Below are 20,924 nucleotides of genomic sequence, written 5' to 3' on the forward strand. Positions count from 1 at the left end.
GGTTTAGTCCTGGGCTGCGTCCCAGACATCACATGTAATCTTCTGCAAATCTTTTCCAAAATGGCCTTTTATTTCTAATTCCTATGCACTTTAATTAAAGTCAATAGGATCTGTATGCACAGAAGTCTTAAAAATGAGTTTCCAAGATGTGTCAATTTGGTTAATCAGAAGTTCAACAACTCAAAGAAAATGATTGCTTGGAAATGTGGTCTCAGTGATGCTGCCTTCATTTCTTCTTTAGCAAAATGGACATAACATTTTCCGTTAACTCTTTAACAAGAAGCCCGTCCTAAAATGACTTCATCCTATATATTTTAACATGAAAATATCAACTAAAAGCATGGCAGGGGAGTGACTTATAAACATTTTAGATAGGCAATTGCACATTGATTGCTGCATGTGGAAACTTATTCCTTCCAGATTTTTGGTAATAAAAACAAAGTATGTGTGAAAAATTACTGTAGGGCTTTGCTAAATATTTACCACAATGTTTGAATACCGTTTCCCATAAAGGAGCAGCCACATTGTCAGTCTTGTGACTACAGTACTGAGGAAGGTGAAAGATAGCATCTTTGGAATGAAATTGGAGAAATATGACTCATCCCTTTTTGTTGCTTGCCAAGCTTACCTTGACATTTATTTCTTTGCTGGAGTGCAGAACTTGTTTACAGAAGTTTCCCCCATGCAAATGCATCTGGATTTCCTCTGAACTGTCATCGTCCTGCAGGGATATTCAGTCTACCACCTCATGGAATTTTCTTTGTTCCTGACAGAAGTTAAATGGTGCTGTGGGCCTGAATGTTGACGAAATTCATGAGCAGCCTCGTATTTTGGAAACTTCATACCCCAGTGGGAACTCTGTGACCTCACTCTGACTTTAGAGGATGAAATCAAAACTTAGACATGATCTGGTTCAGACCTATCTGGGTGGCAGCTTTGCATCTTAGGATGATCTCAAGTGACAAAACACTGCTGAATTACTGAAAAGATTGTGATTGTTTAATGCAGTTTATAGGGGTTTATTATTTAGGTCATGTCAGTATGAGAAGGGCTGAAACCATGTATTCCTGATCTGTTTCAATTCAAAGCAAAATTCATTTGTTTAAGAAAATCACTACTGATTTTCTCTGTACAAGAAATACCTATGCAGTTAGGGATCACCTCTTTGGGGAAGGAGGGTAATTTCTTAATTTCTCTTTTACTGCAGTTCATGTGATGGTACAACCAAATCAAAACTTGGTTCAGATTAATATGGTAATGTACTGACACAAGCATAACCAGCTCTAGCATGGTTTATGCCTCCTGAACACATGTTCACAAGGGGTTTACATTTCTAACCAGGCAAGCATCTTAAATGTAGGTAGACTTGTACAGATTTTACAGTCCAGGCAATTGGACCTCGGTGCCATACAAATCAAAGCAATTCTGTTCACCTTCACAGGCTTTGTTGTGCAGTCACAAAGCAGTCACTATCACAATACTAAGGAAGCATATCCATAGTCTAAAGAATACAGATCTCTAAAATGCATTCCATTTAGACATCTACCTGTATTCACAGGTATGTTTTTTACTTCTTCGTTAAGTACTTTTGTCTTGTGATCACACTGACAAACCAAATCCTTTTAGATTATTGCACCTTATAGAAAAAATAAAATACATAATATTTCTCTCATTTAAATAGATCACAATTCTCATGACAGAAGCACCTAGGCATTAAGCAACATACTTCACGTAATAACCTTTACTTCTCATTATATTATGATCAGACATCAGAAAAGTAATCCAATTTTTTCCACGGGCTCTGTATTACTTAGCAAAACTATTTACTCCTACCTACTTCACTTTTATAAAATGAAAGAGGCAAAAAAGTAAGAATTATATTATTGCAAGACCAATCTTCAGTGACAGTATCATCAGAGGCACATTATATTTGTAATTAGTTTAAGGAGATCTGAAGCTGCTCTAAGATATAATTTAACTGAGACAATTGTAGCCAGATTGTATCTCCAGTTATTTGTTGTGTTTGGTAAAGATGATTATGTATTTTTAGTTTCTCTATTTTGTATACATCTGTTTGATTTTAATGTTGTCTATAATTGACCACATAAGTTGCTCTTTATTTAGTGCTTTTGCTGTATGGCCGTAAGCCAAACTACAGAAATAAGTAAACAGATGAGCCTAGAGGGTTGTGTGAATATATGTTATCTGACAGTCCTCAGGGACCCATGCTCCAAAAGGGATATGGGGTTTTTTTCATTTTGTTTTGTTTTGTCTTTGTGAATAGTGGTAGCAAGTTTCTTAATTTTGAGCAGCACCACCCTTTTTGAAGAAAATTATATGCCTAATTTGGGTGAATTTTTTAATGTTTATCCAATGTTTCAACTTTGAAAAAGTTAATAGGGAATGATAAGGAGCTAGCTTAAGGTGTATTACTTCCTTAGAGTGGTACCAAATGGTTTTTAGGTAAGGTTTGTTCTTATCTCTTTCTATGCTAAGCTTCTCCCAGAATCTATGGACTGTTTCTGATTTTTGTATGTGAGAACCTTCTCTCACTTTCAGCCAGGTGATCAGAAAAGCTGTACTTCTAGGGAACCAAAGCGATAAAGGACTAATTCTCATTTGCATTTCCTTCCAACCATGACTAGGTCTCCATCATCACATGGCCTTTTCCTTTAAATAAACTATTCAGTGTCAGAAATGTGAAACATGTCAAAGTTCTGGCAAGATTCTTTCTACATTATGTCATTAAAATTTTCTATTCCAATGAAGCTTCTGGGGTGAAAAAGTACACTGTGTGTACTGATGTATCTTGATTTTTGGATATGTGATAAAACCAGCTATTCCACAACTCTTCAGGTTTGGTTTGTCCTCACTTAGGAAAACAGGACAAAACAAACGGAGCTGGTACATGCTGTAAGGGAGACTTTCACACGTGTGTGCTGTGCGGTGCAATGCTCCCTCCAGGAGTGCCAGCTACTGGATCCAGTGAGAGATCCGTCTGGGAGGAATGGTCAGCACCCAGACAAGACAAAGCAATATCAACAACAAAAAAATCATTCATGCACATTTGTGCATGCTGTTTTGCTCATATGCATTAGGTACACGTACCCTTACAGCAAAGGAAAGCTACTGTTTAAAATTATTCCTGTGTACCATAGAAGAGAGAACCAAATCAGATGGTGAGGAATGTCCTTTTCCAGAGAGCATGGCCATGATTCCTGACAAGGGATCTTTTTTGTTGCAAGAGCACTAGACCAGGGTATATATTACATCACACAAGAGATTCTCTAACTTTGATTCAGCAGTTCAAACAGAAATAAGTCAGAGCACTGTGCAGCAATAATTGCTAGCTGAGGCACTAATTGGAACAAAGTGCCCTTAGGGGGGAAAATTAAAAACAAAGGGATAAGCTTCCCATGATCTTTGCACTGCTGCATCCATTTACAACAGCAAGTTCTCCATCACAGTGGGCAGGAGCAGCAGTGGGCTCTGAATCAGCTATGAAATCTAACGAGTCGCAGCAGGAGCCATGAGGCCACTCTTCAGGAGGGAGACAATGAGACTGGCTTAAAGACTTGTGTTGTTCTAGGGTTAAATGACTGAAGAAAAAAATTAAACATTTAAGTTTCTCATTGAGTATAGAGATGATAAACAACCTGCCATAATAAAAGGACCTTTCCTGTGCAAGGAACATATTCTAGTAAAGCAAGAAACATTGTTTGGTTTCTTAAGTTCCCTGGAGCAACTTGCAAAAACTATTTTTTGCATCTTCTTCATATAATTTCCCACAGCCAAAATGATTAACTGAGACCAAGAAATTGCATCTTCTTCTGGCATGATCCTAAAACTCAGAAGTACACAGAGTAGGACTTGTGAGGCTAAAATGTTCTCTGGGAACTTTAGGCACAGTCAGCCTGCTACATTTCCATTTTGGTCTTTTTCAAAATCTATTTGAATAATGTCACTGGGCAGTTCTACTCCACTGGATTACCCGTGGACAATGCATTCAATTTTTCTGGGAACAAGATCATTTTTTTTGGTCTTATTTTCTGGTTCTTTATTGAATACTTGCAAGTTTGTAAAGACACTACCTAGATAACTTTGCCTATGCTGAGTTCCTGTACGTATGCAGTGATAGTTCCCATCCTTGTTTACTTTACCCTGAACAGCAAAGAGTCAGCTGCTAAAGTCACTGCGATAATGTCTGAAAGAGAGAGTTCAATTTTGATTTTTTTTTCCATTCTGAAATCTGTTATCCCAGAGGTGCTACCACTGCTGCTGTTGGGCTCAGCCTTGGCCAGCAGTGGGTCTATCTTGGAGCCAGTGAGAATTGGCTCTGTGGGACATGGGGGAAGCTTCTGTCAGCTTTCACAGAATGCATCCAGCAGCCCCCCTGCTACCGAAATCTTGCCATGCAAACCCAATACAAGGCCATAATGAGGACATATCACTATGCATTTGCCCTGGTGTTACATTCTTACATAAACAACTGCTATGGCCTGTCAGAGACAGGATACTGGGCTGAGTGGACTCTTTAGTCTTACCCAAACTCATTATTCCTCTTCTCCTATATTCTTCTGATGACTTGGTTTTCTGCTTCATTGACTCAGTCTCCAGTCTGCAGGGCCCATTACTTTCTTATAAAAGAAATTAGATAGACAAATTATTCTTGACAATTCCTCAAAGGCTACTACTCCTTACTTCTCGCTTTGTTATCCTCTCAGGATGCATAGAGACAGGCTGGGATATCTCTTATTTGCATTTGCTTTTGTCAAACCCACATTTTTTCCTATGGCAAAAGCCAGTAGACTTTTCTTTGCAATAATTCTTATTTAGCTTCTAGATAAAAAGTGCTAAATTATTTCTTGAACAGTTGCTAAATTCAGTAAAGACAGATCTGAGGCCTCAGCATTTAGTGACCTGTTTGGGTTGTTTATCTGAAAACGATGGTGTGAGTTACACTGGAACACCTAAATAATACATCAGAAATGTGAACAGTGTCTTTGATCATGGCGTATCAGAGCAGAATGTGACATTTGCTTCAGAAGAGAAAGTTACTAATGTTGCTGCCATCTTTTAATCCATCCTTTGACCTCCATCTCACACTTAGTTGCAGCACTCTAAAAAATATTGCTTTCAGCAACTTTCCTAACGGTTGCAGAAGAGGCAAATCAGGAATCTTAAGACACACACAGTACAACAATCACAGATTTAGTTCTGACTGAAGGGTCAGAACATTTAGTTCTGACTGTATGGAGATGACAAATCCCACACTGCAAGTACCAATGATACAACAAATTACTCCATCCATTGGTTACTGCTGACATGGCCTTCTTGCAACTCAATCACTTTCATATCTCAAATATATTTTTCATTCAAAGACAATGTTAGGTCTTCAAAGTCCTCCTATTTACTATTGTTTAGATAACTACAAGGTATCTCTTACTGCTGTTTTAAGTAAGCCATCAGTAACATTTTTTATTGGCTGGGTACAACTTCTAATTTTGTTTCTCTTAACATGGTAATTATGCAGCTTCTAAGAACACCTTGAGAGAAAATGAATTTAGAAGAAGTCATGGTCAATGCGAGTTTATTTTAAATTTTTGAATAGTTTTTAATTCTCTGAATCTCTAGCTAGATCTGTGCAGCTTTCTTACATATTTTCACCAGGTTTGTATATGGATGAGTATATGGCTTGACAAAATACAGGTGAAACTAATGAAATCATGGTGAAAATATGGTTTTATTCTATATTGTTAAATTCTTTAAGCATAATGTATTCCTAAGACTAGGCCCATGAGAGAAATTTCAAGGTGCTTCTGCCAAAAATCACAAGTTGAGGTGATTAACATCCCTTGCCACTTTTTTCTCTCTTTCATTATCATTTTTTCCTATTCCTATCTTGCAAAGTTAAATGCAGAACTTGTTTATATCAGCATTGTTACTAATAGCTTGATGGTGGCATGTAGTGTATTATCATGAGATAACTTAGAAATTGCTATACAAATAGTAATTAAACCATGTAATTCATCAGAATATCCCAGATTCTGAGTTGATCATTTTCATTGTGTAGCTTTAATAAAATTGAAAAGTTTAAGTCTTTTCATTCAAAAGCAAAAATTGGCTGAAGGTGAAAATAATGAATGTTTGTTCTGTAAGTTAATGATTAAATTTAAAAGATTGAATTATAAAGTTATATATCCTTAGAATACCTTCATGAATCTCAGATGCTTTTGAAATAAAAAAAAGCAAAGCAAACAAACTAAAAAAACCAAATCAACTTCTGGACTGATCCAGAGTCTGGTATCAATTCACTGTTGGGAGGTTGATTAGCCTGTTCATTTTAACTTGTTTGTTGTTCTAGTTTTATTCAGTTTACCTGAAAGCAGAAGTATACAATATAAACGCAGAACTGTCACTCTGTTTCTCTTTTGTTTGTGTCTGTTTTCTTTGTTGCTAGACAACATGTTATTTTTCAGATGATTTCCCATAATTAAAAAAATACCACTATAGCAGATAATATTAGAGAAAGTAAAACAACATACTGGTTTTTTTGTCCTAATAATGGGAAGGTATTTGTCTGGATACGGTCACAGTTGCTCCTAAGTATAAATTACTTAATTGTTTTCAGTAGGGCTGTTGTGTGAGCTCCAGGAGTAGGCAGTCTAATCTAAAGCAGAACTCTCCATCTTCGAAAGAATGTTTCTGGGATGATCTTTGCAGGACAGACTACTAGGTCACCAGGGACTGGGCAGATTGGGTTTTGTTAGTATTTTTTGTTTTGTCTTAGAAGAGAATGTAGATAATAAAGAAACTTTATTATTAAATTTTTGTTAAAATATTATTAAAATTTGTCAGACATTGTGTTCTATGACCATATACTTTTAATTCTTTGTATTGTTTAGGCAGAGAAAAGGCCACTGCCAAAATAAAGGTAGTCTTCACAATAGCTGAATACAGCAGTTGCTGACATAGTTCGTGAGATCTTTAATAACGGCCTGGTTTTTAAGTTACAAATAAAAAAAGATTTTATGCTATTAATGTTATCCATGCAGTGGCAAATATCAGTAAATTTATTAGGTCTACAGTGGTGTCTTTTCAATAGAAAAAGGGTGAGAGTGGCACCCCATTAGTACCATCTGAATGTGTGCCTGATGCAGCTGGAACCATGTGGTTGTGTACTCACAGGGCAGATCCATCCTCCAGGATAAAAATAAATTTCATTCCATCTAAGTTTGTATATGGATGGACAGGCCTGTGTGCACAGTTTGCAAAGAGCTCTCCCTCTGCATAAACACTCTCACAAAGCCAAAGCTGGAGGCCAGTTCAGTCAAGATATGTACTGGTTTAACAACAAATTGTACTCAAGATGTTGTTTTAATTGACGTATCTGTGGGCAGTCAAACCCCTACTTTAATCTGGCTTGTATCAACTAATAAACCCACAACTTTTGTGGGAAAACAAGACCTGGCCCTACCCAAATCTTGTTCCTCTGCATGGAGTTTATAGAAAACTATGCAGCAGGCTGCATTAGTTACAGTGCAATCAAGGATTCACTAGGAGGGAAGAAAAGGACTTGTCCTCATGTGATCTCTGCATAAGATGCCTGTAATTCCTTGTGGGGGCTTTTGAGGTGACACAAACTGAGGTTATGTTGGATATGGAGGTAGAATTACAACATAAATTTATGTAAGTTTTCGGAGCACATTTAAAATTCGTAATTAATTGATTTTTAAAATATCCCTATTAGCCAAATGCTTGCAAAAGTCCAAAGATGAGCAAATGCCAGTACAGCAAGAGTAAATTTAGCATCCACCACTATGCTAAAAAAGAGTTATCCAAAACATAAGGCACAAGGAAAGGTGGATTTCAGAGTTGTTTTATTGTTTTGGGTGGGTTTTTTTAGATTTTCCTCTGAAAAGACAGAATGATCCCCTTGGGGAAAAAAGAAGGGTCACTTAGAAGCTTTTTTCAGGGCAAGCCACACACATATACAAACCTACACGTGCAAACACAGACAGATATATACACCCTACATTGCCTCAGAGCCACTACGTCTGGCTCTAGCGGAAGAAGGCCTGTTGAAGGGGTCTTTCACTTGGTATGTAGGGAAAAAAAATAGGGAAAGCAGGAGCAGAAATAAATATTTTAATAAATGTTCAAAGCCATGCTGCTTAGTACTGATTTTCAAGCAGCTTACTTCCAAATGCTTGTTACATGTTTGTATTACAATGTTTTACTTTCTTTTTTCTTCTGTCTTGAATCATTTACTGTCTTTTCCCTCTGCGTCCATTTATTTAGTCCTTACACCCCCCCTCCAGCTTTTTTTTGTAAACACCATAGTAAATTTTAATGTGGGAGCACCTATGACTTCATTTTATCAAGCTTTTGGTGCTCAACAATACTAGTATAAACATTTCTGGTTTTACATTTTTATCTCAATTGTTTAATCTGCTGTCTGTTTAAACTAGACATCAGCAGGGTTGCAGTCCTTAGCAGGCAATCCCATTCCTTCAGTGAGGATGCCTATTTTGTATGAAGCATGTGATGTTAGAAAGGTTTGTTAGCGTATACAACGATGAGACAGCTAGGATGCCATCTATGGTTTTTGTTGGAGCCTATTATCTTACACAGTAGCTACAACCTGATAAATGTCATTTAAATGCCTCAAAGTGCTTATTTAGTGTGGTGCAAGACATTTTTGTGTATGAAACTCCTGTTATTATCAGTAGGATATACATCCTCTCTGTGCCCTACTCCTGGCATGATACATTAACTAGGAATTTATAGCTGCATTCTAAAAGGGCAAGGATTTCTGTGTAGGTACTGCTGCAAATATACTGGGATATCTTGTTCTTACCATATTCCAGGGAAGAAAAGTTTGGCAAGTTTGCATAACTTGATGTACAGCTTCAAGAGCGAAAAAGGAATAATGTATAGCTGAAATGCCTCACCAGCACTAAGAGGCTCTGAAAAGCTGCAGCAGCACATAAATAAAGAGCAACCCACCATTCTGTGCCAACTACGACTTAGTTGGGAAACTATGCAATGATTAAACAATGAAATTAAACACATAGGACCTGGTACATTTAAATATTTAAATGCCACTTTTCATAACAAATCATACTAATGCATAACTGTGAGTCTGAGCTTGCTCTAGGATGGCCTATAACACTGCAAGCAAGACAGATAACTTTGTGCATACCTCTACATCTTCAGTCATGATCTGTGTTCTCCCATAGAGGCAGGCTAGCTACATGAGGTCTTGATTATGAAGCATCTTTGGTTTTACATATTTATCAGGGATATGACAGTCAGTTTTAAGTGAAAGAAATCTGCTTTCATATAAGCATAAATCTCAAGTAAATTCACTGACCTCAGTTATTCTACAGGAAAATGCTTCTTGAGGGCTTCTACTTAAAAGTTTCTTCTACTACTTACATTACTTTATTGGATAACTCCATGGCTCTTTTCAGTGGAATTGTTTTCCCCCTTTTTGTGCTATTCAGATAAACTTCACGGTGGAAGGTCCACTCAGATGTCCTTCAGGAAAGAGGGTTTACAGGCAGGAGAAAACCTCCAGCAGAAGGAAGCCTCTGAACCAGCTGTGTAACAAAGAAAAATATTGCTATGTGTTTCCAGAAAAAGTTTATGCTTCTAAATGGGAAGGTCAGTAGGAATCTATTCAGTGGCATACTGAGCAGGAGTTCTCAATTTTTAAGTGATTTTTTTGGGTCAGCAAAGAACTGGATATAAGATATTGGCCTCTACTTGTTTCCATGTCAAAACTGCATTAAAAGATGCATGTAAGTACATTAAGTGCTTTCCTAAAATTAATTTTCCTTGAAAGCCATTGCATGACTGTAACAACATTGTGCAGTCATTGAGTAACTTGCTAACCTCTGTTTATGACACATCTACAGGGGAAAAAGAAGTTCCTTGGTAACAGCTAAGATTACTTAACTAAGAAGTTAAAATGGGGTCTAACTCTGGATAATAGCTTGAGTTCAGATCTGCATTTTCCACAGGTCTCAACTTCAGGTGTCAAGCAGAGCTAAACCAGACTTGCACTGTCACTGTCTTGGCCAAGGTTTTGTGTAGCAGGAGGGGGTGGGAAAAAGCTCAGGCTGGGACTATGCTGCTCTAAAGGTCACTCTGCCTTGCAGAGGGAGCCTGCAGCAATGTGAATTCCTGAGTCGAGATTGTCAGGAAATGTTTTTTAGCTGAAACTACCTTTGAAACCATGTTAAAAAAACCCCAAAAACAATGAAAATGGATAATTCTCAAAGAAGTCCTTTATCATGGGGGCATTTTCTCTTGGAGGGAATTTATCTTGATGCGAGTTTCTTAATCAGGTTTAATCCTAAAAACATAGCATTTGTGAAACAGACATGAATAGCCCTTGGGGATTATTATTGTAGCCCCACCCTGACACCTGCACATCTTCTGTTTTTTCAGATATTGCCCCAGGGAAAACATTTGCCCCAGCATGCAAGCCTAAGAGTTTATAAGGATTTTCTATCATGTATGTTCTGTCTCACAATTCCAACTTTTTTTTTTTAATCTGTGTAAGTGTATACTAAGGGTGTGCTAAGGTCTACTGACACATCCAACATCATCTTCATCCTTCATTCTTTTTCAGTTATTCTCGTGGGGTGTTTTCATGTATGTGTGCATGTGTGTGTGTATCCATCCATCCATCCATCCTTCCATCCACCCACCCCTTCCTCCCTTCCTCCCTCTCACTGGGACTATTGGGCAGCAAGGGTAGCAGGGACATGTGCCAGCGTGGCTCAGGCTGTGGCCCTCTCACTCCTAGGCTGAGAGGTCATGTTCAAATCTCATTTCCTGATGCTGTGGACAGAAGTCTAAACAATTAGTGGCTTCATCTCTCGAACAAGATATTGACCTGGGGCTTCTGGATGTCAAAGATTTCAGAGAATATTTTCTCTGAAAAATATTTCTCTGGAAAGAAAGGGGAATAACCCCAATGCCTTGGCCAACATCCCAGTTTTCAGCAGAACTAGCATCAAAACAGAGTGTGATTAATGCTAAGTACATAATGGCTGCCACATTTGCCTCTGCAAGCAGAAGGTCTCTTGCACACAAGCTTTTTATTCTTTCTTTCTGATTCCAGTTGAAAATCAAAAATTTTCTTTAACTGCAGGACAAGCATTGTAAAATATATTGGTGCTCTAGTGTTTCACAAAGATTATCTTGATTTATGAGTACGTTTTCACCGCCCATTTTAAATTGGTGTAATTTAAATACTTTCAGATTTCCATTCCTCTTAAATAAGACATCAGTCTGTGGCCTGAACTTACTGTCTTCAAACTCCACACCCCTGTTCTGATAATCTCTGTAAAGACAGAATGGTACTTACCATTCAAAGATGGAATTTTGAGTCTAATAATAAGCTTTTCTCATTCCTGTTGCTCTTGAAATTTGATGTAGCTAATGCTGGAGAAGCTTAAGTGGCCAAGTTTAGTTTTATTTTCAGAATTATACTCTATCCCAAACCATGTGTTTAGAAAATCATTGTATTTGCTAGCAAGCATACAGGAACTCAGACTGAGGCTCAGACAGTTCCCATACTGATCACATGTGCTTCAGACTTAGGACAAACTCCATTAGAAGCAAATGCTGACATAAAAATGTATCTTAAGCCACATAAAAGGTTCACTTTTCCAAGTGGTGATGTTAGACTGTGGTAGCCATTTGGGGCAGTCAGCAGCAGCTGTATAGCTCCTGGATGAGGAAAGGAACACTTTCTGAGATCATAGAATATCCTGTACTGGAAGGGAGCCACAAGAATCACCAAGTCAAACTCCTGGCCCTGAATAGGACCACCCCAAGGTGTCACACCATGGGCCTGAGAGACTTGTCCAAATGCTTCTTGGATTTTGGCAAGCTTGAGATCAGTGCCTGCCCCTCTGCTTGCCCTTGTAACAAAGCTGTAGACTGCTAGGAGGATTCCTCAATCTCTTCTCCAAGCTGAACAATACCCACCAGCATTGTCCTTGCAGGAATTGAGTTTCTAAAGAGTGGGAGATGAATAATTAAAATGGCAGAAACTTGCTCTCCAAAACTGTAGGAAGTACAGAGGTGAAATATATCCACTTCCGAGATGCAGCCCTGGCTCTGCCCTGAGGCCAGCTTGGCCAGCTCTGCATGCAGCAGCAAGCTGCAGTTGCAGATGCATCTTGGAGAGAAACCATATGAGCATTGCAGTAAAATACTTGCTGTAACACCTTCTCTTTGTTATAGCAGAGCTCAGCTTCTCAGACACAGTGAGCAGGACACACATATAGCTGGCTGATCCTCAAGTACTCGGGATGTTGGTATGAGGGCATTTACCCACTGTGGTCACTTCTGGCATTGCAGCTTGGCTAGACCAGGTGAACAGGCAGTGCTTCCCCAGGCTGAGAGGCCCCAGCGTTCTGCACTACAATGCCTGGTGTGGCACTGCACCAGGGGGCTGTCAGTCCAAAATCCCTTCTCTAGGTCTTGGTGGGACTCACGGGGAAAAGTTCTTACATACCTGCTTACGCTTCCTATAATCTTCTCTTCTATTTTGCATTTTCTCTGTAAAGTCCATAATGCTTTTCACATCACAGTTCATTCTCTCCATTAATTTGCATAGAAATACAGGTGGTATGCAGGTCAACAGATGTCTTGGTATCAGAGATGTATAACATCAGGGGTTGTGCTGGTTTGGGTTTTTATTATTTGCATCATTTCAACAGGAAAATTGTTGAATTTTCCTCCACATGACCAGGAGTTGGACTTAATGATGCTGATGGGTCCCTTCCAACTCAGCATATTCTGTAATTCTATGAAAGCAGTGAGAATAACTGCAGTGGACAACAAATATGTTTCTGAATGTTACTAGCATTTAAGTAACACCTATACTTGGTAAGGCAAAGCTACAGGGATTGTGACACAAGTCATGAGAAGTGAGGCTGAACATTCACATAAGCCCTGACAATCACTAGGAGAAGAGAGGTTATGGGAGACGACTCTTGGAGAGTTCAGCCCCAGCCTCCAACTTGACATCCACTGTATGATGAGAGCTTTGATGAAGATGAAAGAGATGACACTGATGAAGGCTGTTATCTGGCTTTTCAGTAACTATGTGGAAGCTGGAAAACCTAAGGAATTTCATCTAAGACTGCAAAGCTACAAAGTCTGCATGGTATTGTGACCATGGGGTAATACAGGGAAAGTAACAGAGGAACACAATGAATTTGCCTCCCATTTCCTCCCTGTGATTTAGAAGGAAATAATATCACAACTTTTCCAGCCACAGCCTCCTCCCTACTTTACCAATAGTAGAGAAAGAGCTAATTTGCCAGGATTGGGAAAATGTCATTGAAACAATGGGGACACATCATAACGGTGAACACAACTGGTTAGGAAGATCCATGATAAATCTTCAGAACAAAATATTTTTCTCATTTAAAAAACCAACTTTTAAAAAAACTCTTTTAAAAAAACCCTATCTTTTTAGCTTTTTGAAAGTCTTAGAGGGAACATCTTCCTAGATTGGCACATGCACACTGGGATTGTTGCCAGACTAACAAGTATTTGAGGAACCACCTATTTTCCTGTTTGTCCTGGAGCCACTGGGATGCAAAGGCAGATGTGAGCATAGCTTCAAGATTTTGAACTGCCTTGCAAAATGATTGTTTAATGTGTATTTGTAGACTGATGCTGGAAACACTTCATAATTAGACTACGTCTAAGTAAGCCAAAATATTTTTGTTGTGATATTTGAATGTTACATTTTAGAGATGATTTGTAAAACAAAAAGGAAAATGTTACCAGGAAAGAGGGTAGGGACAAAAATATCTCTGCTCATTTTGAACTGCCAGACATAAAAGCAATTACCAGAGCAGACTGGTGAGATGTGCACCCGAAGGAGGCCTTAAGGGCATGCTTTGATATTATGTCAGAGGAATCAGAGGAATGTCTGCTTTGTGCTAATTTGTGTCAGTGTAGTTGGCTTGCATATAGACTTTAAATGAATTGCTGATTTTAAATAAATATGCCAGTTTTGAAAGCCTAAGTAAATCATCATCTTCATAAGAAATCACAGCAAACACAGATATTTCTATGAAGATTTTATCCATGAAAAGGAAGATTCAAGGTGCTGACCATTCTTATATGAATCAGAGATTAGAGTATCATTACCTTTAGTGTACAATGTGGTCAGTACGGAGTGCGTACAAAGTGTTCACACAAGTGAGAAGACCTCTTTTGGCCATGAGATGTTATCATGTGGCAGAAGATGACTGTTAACCTAGATCACAAAAACATCTCTACAGTACAGTAGAGCCTGGCAAGTAAGTTTTAGGTTCTTCTGTGTCCTTACACTTTAAGACAGTCTTTTGGTATTTGAAGGCTGCAAACATCTTGTATGCTTCCTGAATCACTTTCTAATCCTTCTGCCCTCTTTTGAAAAGTTACTGCCTTCACTTCTAAGCTTCTGCACACTCTTGACCAAGTTCGAGATCATCCTCCTTTTTTCCTATTTCTTCTATCTTCCAGTTAAGTTTCTATACTTGTTTTTCAAGCATAGCACAGGAAGGCCACTGAGAAGTATCTGATGAGCAAGAAGAAAACCGTAAATGAGAAAACTCTTTAAAGTTTTTCCATAAGGATATAATTAGAAGTATTTAATTTGCTTTAGATGGCTCATTCAGGACAGGTCAGCAAATCCCAGTATAATGAACACATGAAGGACATGACCAATGGACTGATGGATGTCAAAAGTGATGAGATAACTGCCTATACTTGTGATTCTGACTGATATTTGGCTTGTCAGGATGCCAAAGGATCAGTGGAATAAATTGAAATGGATCAGGGACCTGTGCAACAGGATATTTCAGAGTGCCAGAATTTCATCATTATTCCTGGGGTTGTTTTGCAGCCAAATTTATTGCTGATTCTTCTCCACATGGACTGAAGAAATTCAGGACTTCTTTCCTGAGAAAGTCAAGGAGCTATACTTCAAATGGGTTTCTGGGAACAAGGCATTTTTAAAACACTGGGAATTTTAATGGAGGAAAAGTAGGGCTTTGAGATGTAATTGCTTTGACTTTGAGCCATAGAGTTCAAGTCAAAAACATGAACAGTCCTAGTTCTAGGAACATAGGCATTATGTGTGAAGGATTAATCACTGATAATTAATGCAGCATCCCAACATGCACTAATGGGAAAGGATTAAAAGGCAATTCATGTCAGCTAGTTCTATTAAATCAGCAAAAATTTGACATTTTACCAACCAGACTTCAGATTGCAACATGGAAGTAAATCCCAAACCAGGGGTAGCTCTACTGGTAAAATAAGGGTGGTTAGATCTTACCAACCTATAAGTAACAGCAACCACATCAGGTTTATTAAATGTTAGCAGTCTTCATTGTTACTCTGACAACACCTTTTAAAACATGCCCATCTCTACTACTCATCACCATACCGTAGAAACTATAGTTACACATGCAAACAGGCTGCTGACAATCAAATTGACAAGGTATCTTTCTGTTTCTACTGTTTGTGGTCTACAACCCACAGACTCTGATACATTCATTCCGTCTATCAGAAAACCTGTCTTCATATCTCAGTTTACATAGACACTGCTCACTCTCCGTCTTACAGATCTCCTTCAACAGTACTAATCAGAGACAATTTTTTTTTCCTGATTTTCTCTAGGTCCCTGAATGCCTGGGTGCCAAAGAGGTGGCTGGATGAATATATTTTAAATTAGAGGGAAACAAAATGCTCTCCCTGTCAGACTGAAAAGTTCATGCCTTGGGAGAGCAGCAGATTGTTCTGAAACACTACAAATGTAAGACTATTAAGGGTGATTTATTAGAAGAATATTTAATGAAATACAAGTTTTTAGATTATTATCATTCATTCTTCTGTCATGTCATATTTGCTTCTAAAAAATTAAAGTAAGCATCTATCTTCAGTTCTTTAAAAGTGAATTCTTCCTGAATGTAAGACCTAAGGATAGCTGTATGTACTATATACACTATACACAAATGAATGTCACATAGCAAAGTAGAGGGAAAGACTGAAATTCTTCAACTTTCCATCATTCTAAATGCAAGCTTTAGCAGTGCTGAGATAGAGTGATGTAGTTCATGGCCCAGATATGCAGCAATTTTATGTGCATTTTAATTAAAGGCAATGGTCCTCATCCTGCTGAGGATTTGGTCACTGATGTACAGTGGAGCAGGAACAGTCTCAGTAGGCAATCTTCAGTATCTAGAAGCTGCATCTCCAGCATGGTTTTTGTTCAGAAAAGTAGTGAAGTTTTGAAGTGGATGCTCTGATCATCCTCACTCACTGTGTATTGACTTGGTTTGCAGAGTGGGTTTGGTGCATACATCAGATATTCTTTCTGGGGGAAATGAAACTGTAACTTTCAGTTCAAAAGTATACCAGCTGCACTGCCACCATAATTAGAGCAGAAGGATTCAGAACCACATGTATAGTAGGCACCACCCACAATATAAACCAGGAATAGTTCAAGCATCAAAGTAAATCTGATCTAAGGTAACATGCACATATGTATGTATCCCAGGGAAGAGACTGAGTCCCTATGGAAGTGGCACTTAGGGACATGGTTTAGTGGTGGAGTTGGCCATGCTGGGTTAATGGTTAGACTAAATGATCTTAGAAGTCTTTTCCAACCTGAATTATTCTATGATTCTATGGTTCTTTAAATGGAGGACTCAGTACCAGCCATTTCCTGCTGCTGATCTTCTCCTATTGCATTGAACTGTTGATGCAGATGTGACCAGCATACAGTAGCATGCAGCCTACTACAGAATATCGAACTGGGAGTCAGATTCTCTAATGACACACATTTCCAAAACAGATCTATAAAGCATGTGATCAGCAGTGACAGTTGTGGAAGTACAAGGGACATAGAAAAAGCTGTGAATAATAATAATTTCTTTCAGGTGCTTCTCTGCAAGGTGAGTCATTGGATTCTGCTTCCTTTACTCATATCAGTTGCAGGCCAACATGTAATTGAAAGAGCTTGATTCACTGTCCAGCCATGTATAGGTGTGCAAAGAAAATGTAATGGGAATGTTTAAAATAATCCCACCAGAAGCCAAGACCTTTCATTCCACTTTGCATTTGCATTTTGTTGTTTTAAATGAGTGTGAAGTAGGGGATATTAATGCTGCCTGACTTCAGGCACTCATCTTAGGGGAAGAGTCTCCTTGGACTCTATGGTCACTGGAAAGAGAAAGACCTTTCTGGAAGGCTGCTGATCATCTGCCTTTGATGGCTGAACTCAGATTGCGTAAACACTCTCTAATGCATAGCAACAGAGAATCAAGCCTACTGTTAGTAGAACTAGGACGTCTATGATGTAAAAGTGCAATAAAAGAGTGAATTAATGCATTTTAATGCATTAAAAGTTACGGAAAATCAGTTGTTTTTGCACAGCATGAGATTGAAAATAAACGTGGATATTTCATTATAAACCCATGTGATTCTTAACTCTGATGTGATAGATTTTTAGGTTGTAGAACCAAAGGAAAATAGTCCTAAAGCTTTATGATTATTTCCTTTTTAAACTACTTGATAAACAGCAAACAGGAGAGCCCTTGCTTTAAAAAGAAATGACCTGGCAAAGCTTCCAGCTAGAGCAAGGATAAGGCATGATTACAATCTGTTTACTGGAACATGATAAAGTCATCTGAAAAAACAAAAAGCTCTGGAAACCTCCCATTTGCTTTGGATAGGTATCCTAAACATAATGTAAGATATGACATTACCTTTTTCATTTCCTTATCTAATGTGAAAAAATATGAAAATTATTTGAAATTGTTGTGCTTTATTTTTTTATCCTGTAATAAACAAAAATCACTGTCAATAAATTCAGAAGATATTACTGTGAGTTCATTTTACAATCCCATGTATGTTACTGAAAGAAAAAAAATCTGTTTGAAGAAAGTATCTGACAGAAACAAGCAAAAGGGGATAATTCAGCATGCAGGCTAATTCCCTTTACTTAGACTTTCCCATGTACATTTATAATTATATAAGAACATCCCATCCTGAAAAATCCATCTCACTGCTGAAAATTACTAGTCTTACTAATAGTCTATAAGTCTAAAAGTGAGCTGGGGATGAACTGGTCGCTGCCTAAATGGCAAAGACCAAAAGCTCTGTGGTTTTGAAAAGCCAAAAGCTGGCATAGGGTCAAATGGTCCTTTGGCAGTAGTCCAGTTTCTCTCATATACATATATATGTGAGCTTCTTGGCTTTCCAGCTAGAAGCAGATGAGCCAAGGGAAAAAGACTTGCATCCCGTTCTGTTGCACTTCACAAGAGCAATGGGTGCTCCAGACAGAATCGTAGTTATATCCATTTGGTTAGATTAATACAAATATCATAATTTATCTCCCAGCAGTCATTTCTCAGGCAGTGTGCAAATATGAACACAACTGCAGCAAAAGGTTTTCTTATAGTGACTGATATACATGCCAGAGAGCTAACCCATCTTCTTGCACCACCTTCAGCCCTACAGGTACTGAAATGCCCAATTCCAGTTTATTACATCTTTTCATCCCCTTCAAAATTACGGTTCCTGCTTATATTGAAGTAGAGGCCTTAATAAGTATATGCTTATTTAATTAGTACAAATGTAAGCATATGCATACCTACTAGGCCTTTGGGGTTTCAATGGGACCATGACATGATTGCACCTCATTATATTGGTTAATATTGTGTGAAAACAAATGTTCCACAGATTTCTTTACAGCCCTCCTCTAACTTCACTAAAGTTAATTAATGCATTTCCTTCTAGGTATGACTGTGCAATGACTAGCCAAGGAAGATGACTCTTGCCTCATGCAGCCAGCCATTGGGTGCTGTGCCCTTGGGAAGTGGACCCAGCTCCCAAAACAGGTGTTACGGCCAGCAGACAGAGATCATTAGTTGCTGGCAGATAGGGTGTATACAAAAGATCTCCTGAGATCAAGTACAGCGGCTTGAACTCTGTTCTCTGCCTTGCCTCGGGGTCTCTGTTGTTGTCCTTGGCTTCACTGTTCGGGATCCTGCTGGCACTCACCACCTGTTCATTTGTACTTCTGTCCCAAGCCATCTGTCCTTGCTGTTGCTCTGTCTGCTCCTTCTCCTGGACTCACCTCATGAATTACAATCCCTGGTTTTCTGGCTCCATCTGAAGTTCAGCTATGCTCTTGTCAAAGTGCATGCAAGCTTCCTGGCGCCAAACCTTACTTCCAACCGTATGCCTGCCTTTCTCTGTTAGGCTAATAAGCATTATATGTCTCTGGTTCTTGATTTCAGATTGCCTTAATTATATCGCCTGGCTCCACCCAGACTCAAACCCCAGGGCCTCACTGTGAGTCGTGTAACTCCCATGTCCCGTCATAACAGTCTTCACAGACAGGTGCAGGCAGACAGCAGCTGGTTTTGCTGGTACTCCAAGCTGGGCAGAAATGAGCCAGCTTTGGTCTCGAAGCTGTACACCCACATTACCTGAAAGGAAGAGTTCTTTTATAACCAGACAAGATACGCAGTAGCTTGGATCACAGACAAACTGCATCCATCTCTGTCTTTACTTGCTCACTTAGAGGTACTGTGTAAACCTGTACTAACTTTTAGGGTACAGATTAAATTTAGATACCAAGTAGAGACACACTGTTCAAGTGTCAAATGTTTGCCCAGATGTTGAGACATATCCTCTGTGACACATAGGTAGACAGAAATTTACTGTGCAGGTTGGAGAGGACAAAGGCAGAAAGATTTCTACTAAACTTTCTAAAAACTGGATATAGTTTATCTGTGAACATTATCTATGTTGACCATGCCATTCAGATGAAGCATAGCAACTGCACTTCATTAATTTGAGTATCAAGCAAATTCCAGTCTGAAGCATCCTTTTTGAATGTGGTGGGTTGACCTTGGCTGGATACCAAGTTTGTCTATCACACTCCCTTCTCAGCTGGACAGGGGAGAAATAATAAGATGGAAAATGACTCATAGGTTGAGATAAGGCAGTTTACTAAAGCAAAAGTGAAAGTTTGTGTGTGCGCAAGCAAGAGGAAAAGAATAATTTTATTCTCTACTTCCCATCGTCAAGTGATGTCCTGGGAAGCAGGGCTTCGGCATGCACAGTGGTTGCTCCAAAAGGCAAATGTTGTAAATAATGAATGCTCTCTCTTCCTCCTTGTTTCCTTAGCTTTTATATCAGAGCTGACATCATACAGTATGGAAGATCCCTTTGGTAAATTTAGGTCAGCTGGCCTAGTAATGTCCCCTCCCAGCCTCTTGCCCACTCCAGCCTACTGATGGAGGGCAGAGTGTTAGAAAAAACAGCCCTGATGATGTGCCAGCACTGCTCAGCAGTAGCCAAAACAGTGGGGTGTTATCAAGACCTTTCTAGCTGCCAGTGCAAAGCACAGCACTGTGAGGGCTGCTATGGGAAAATGAACTCCATCTCAGCCAGACCCAATACAGTGAATTAGGTGTCTCTATTTGTTTCAGTAGAGTTACTCTAGACTTTTTCAAAACCTGTATTTCTATAAGTGGAACACAAATCTTATTTCTAAAATACTAGAATTGGAAGTTTAGGCCTTTATCCAGGATAGTTACAACAACTTTACACCAGCTGATGATTTGATCCCATGTAACTTCCACACCAGCAAATGAAACATCAACAGATATAGAAGATGCCAGAAAGATGTGCTTGAGCTACCTTAAAGCTAACTAGTTTGTCTACTGGTAGTAATATAAGCAGAGTTCAAGCGTAAACTAAGTTAGGCTAGATTTAATTTAGACTACAGGAATTTTATAGCTTAGGCTGAGCTCTATGCTTGCATAGCTTGTACCCAACCCCGGAAACACAAACCTAACAAAGCCACTGCACACTGG

The 20,924-nt window shown here is 38.8% G+C and overlaps 1 long non-coding RNA gene across 3 annotated transcripts in view; it reads right to left on the reverse strand.

The window, feature by feature from the left end:
• Positions 1-20,924, reverse strand: part of LOC108449060 — a 40,488-nt gene that overhangs the window by 10,466 nt on the left and 9,098 nt on the right. For 2 of the 3 annotated variants that reach the window (XR_001865158.1, XR_001865159.1), the window contains exons 2-3: positions 9,442-9,605; positions 629-794 (exon numbers count right to left, since the gene is read on the reverse strand). This is a non-coding gene — a long non-coding RNA (uncharacterized LOC108449060). The remainder of the gene's footprint in view (positions 1-628; positions 795-9,441; positions 9,606-20,924) is intronic. The other variant, XR_001865160.1, reaches the window with a different exon arrangement.

Source organism: Corvus brachyrhynchos, unplaced genomic scaffold, assembly GCF_000691975.1.
Source record: "Corvus brachyrhynchos isolate BGI_N302 unplaced genomic scaffold, ASM69197v1 scaffold9, whole genome shotgun sequence".
Taxonomy (NCBI): domain Eukaryota; kingdom Metazoa; phylum Chordata; class Aves; order Passeriformes; family Corvidae; genus Corvus; species Corvus brachyrhynchos.